The sequence below is a fragment of the Ptiloglossa arizonensis genome, unplaced genomic scaffold, assembly GCF_051014685.1.
Source record: "Ptiloglossa arizonensis isolate GNS036 unplaced genomic scaffold, iyPtiAriz1_principal scaffold0217, whole genome shotgun sequence".
NCBI lineage: Eukaryota > Metazoa > Arthropoda > Insecta > Hymenoptera > Colletidae > Ptiloglossa > Ptiloglossa arizonensis.
Genome location: NW_027478587.1, coordinates 229,398 through 231,897, shown reverse-complemented (window position 1 = coordinate 231,897; position 2,500 = coordinate 229,398). Strand labels below are relative to the sequence as shown.

At 51.5% G+C, this 2,500-nt stretch overlaps 1 non-coding gene and 1 pseudogene across 1 annotated transcript; both read right to left on the bottom strand.

Annotated features, from left to right (window-relative positions):
* The window catches only part of LOC143154620 (large subunit ribosomal RNA), a 2,876-nt pseudogene extending 2,567 nt beyond the window's left edge, over positions 1–309 (bottom strand).
* A 1,535-nt stretch (positions 310–1,844) lies between these two features.
* Positions 1,845–1,999, bottom strand: LOC143154603 (5.8S ribosomal RNA). The gene has a single exon (XR_012994204.1). It is a non-coding gene; the product is annotated as a 5.8S ribosomal RNA (ribosomal RNA).
* Between the last annotated feature and the right edge of the window lie 501 nt (positions 2,000–2,500).

Genomic DNA, 2,500 nt, shown 5'->3' with positions numbered 1-2,500 from the left:
ACTTAGGGTTGCACTCTCAAGCAACCCGACTCTAAGGAGAGATCCTCCCGAAACGCGTACTGGTCGCTACGGGCCTGGCACCCTCTGTGGGTAAATGGCCCTATTCAAGTTGGACTTGGACTCAGTTCGACGTCACGGGATAAGCGGATCCTCCTGAACACTACATTTCCCTGCGGCAATACCGCGGGGATTCAGTGCTGGGCTCATTCCTGTTCGCTCGCCGCTACTAAGGAAATCCTTGTTAGTTTCTTTTCCTCCGCTTAGTAATATGCTTAAATTCAGCGGGTAATCTCGCCTACTCTGAGGTCGTCAAACAAACGTGTTTTTCTTTAACAGCGAAAGGCAACGACGCCGAATCAAAGAGAGCAAGGCGCCACAATCTTTTCGTCCCAACTCGACGTGTTCTGCAGTTGCATACGCGATGATGATCCTCTCTCTTCAATCGTTGTTCGCTCGCGTACCAGGGTAGGCGGGGATATACGCCGACGTGGACGGGTGTAAAAGAAGAACGAGCGAGGAGTGGGGAAACGACGTCGGGGCGCGAACGAGAGGTCTTATTCCTTCCCTCAGTAACGCGCTCGACGAGCATTTTCTCCCTATCTCTCACGCAGATTCTTTTCTTTTCACCGCATTCCCACACGTACGGCGTCGCCCGACGCAAAATCCCATCGGTGACGCTTACATGGTTCTGTCGATTGAGAGAGTTCTTCGCGTTGAACCGAAGAAAAGGAAGCCTGCTGTTTTCTCGGTGACAAGGAGAGATTTTCAAGCACCTCGCCAAAGTGTCTCTCTAATTGAAATTCGATGCGAAACGCTCGCTAGACGTTTAACCGGTTGAAATTTTAACGTCCGTCCGTTGCTTTTCCAGTAAAACATACTAAAGGAATACTACTAACACGCGTCGACTTCGATTCTACTTATTCTTCCCCTCTCTCGCTCACTCTCGATCTGACTCCTATTCTCCAGAGCAGAACGAAGAGAAGGAGGAGGAGGATAAGAGAACCCGGTGTTAGCAAGTCCGAGATGAATTCGAAAAAGTTGTCGTGGACTGGACGACCGGTTATACGCGCGGTCTCACGATCGACAACAGAGACATGGGGTGACCAACCTCTCGCTTTCCCTTCAGCAGTTTCCCTTCATTGTGGCAAAGTTTGTCGTTGCGTTCGAGCCGCTCCAAAGAGGATTTTAAGTACAGCACCGAAGGTTCAGAAACGTTTGCACGCACGAGCATATCTCTTACCAAACGAACCACATCGACGGGTCAAAAATTCGATTCGACGAACGTGGCCGAAGTCTTCAACGTTCGAAGATAAAGACCTCCCTCGATAGTGGTCGCGGTAAATTTGATGTGACATCGCGGGCAACGACGACCCCCGCTGGCCGACAAATCCCTGGGGCTGTGCGAACGACGACTATTAACAAATGCCACATTTCACGTGGTGGGGTGATTCATTTTTGTCCTCTATTAGTCTCTCGATTCGTGTTCCTTTCTCGACGTAAAAATCATTTCAGGCAACGTTGGGAGCGCGGCAAAATTCGATTCGGGCGAAAGACGAATATATGCGCGCGCAAACTTCAAAGTAATCGTAGGGAGCGGTGTTCACGGGCGGTCGTATTAAGTCGACGCGCGACGCCGCAACACTCTCGCGAGTCCGAACGATTACATATGGAGACGCGCAGGCAAATCGTTATTTTCGCACGTCCGCGACAATCGCCAACGAACTGCCCATCTTTCGCTCGTACGTAAGCATCTCCGTACACACCCGACTCTGAAACGTTTCCATTCTCTCCGGAAACGACGGCGGGGATTGGATAGCAACGCAAGCAGTATTAGGTTATGTGAACGACCCTCAGCCAGGCGTGGTCCAGGAATTTTATCCGTGGACCGCAATGTGCGTTCGAAATGTCGATGTTCATGTGTCCTGCAGTTCACACGTTGACACGCAATTAGCTGCGTTCTTCATCGATCCACGAGCCAAGTGATCCACCGTTCAGGGTAATCGTTATGCAATTTTGCGTTTAAATTCTCTTTGGTTCTAGTTTTGAAAATCGATGCCCGCGCCTCCGACCAAACGTAGAAAGAAGGAGGCTTGGGCGTCGCCAAATTGACGACACAAAGTCCCGACTGACGGAACACGTCGAAAGTTCGCGCACATGAACGCGAATCATTCGACGGCCGGGTGCAAAGTACATTGAAAAACCATCATGAATCGTGGGATGTGGAACCGCGGGGATAATCCCGATCAAAGGAACCACAGTCCTCACCGATTGAGCTGACGAACGCACGTGGGAGCGTCCAGATTCGAAAAAGGACTCGCAGCCGGCTCGAATCGGTCTTTCGTCCCAACTTCAAACCGCATTCGACGCGGTGCATGGGTGTCCGACTCGCTATCCGAGCTTCACAGCCGGTCCTCCCGAAGTCTTCGGACGCACATCGACGCGATCGTCAGTGGTTACCCGGGGTCCTCGTGCAGAGGTTCCAATCAGCAGGACGTTTCGT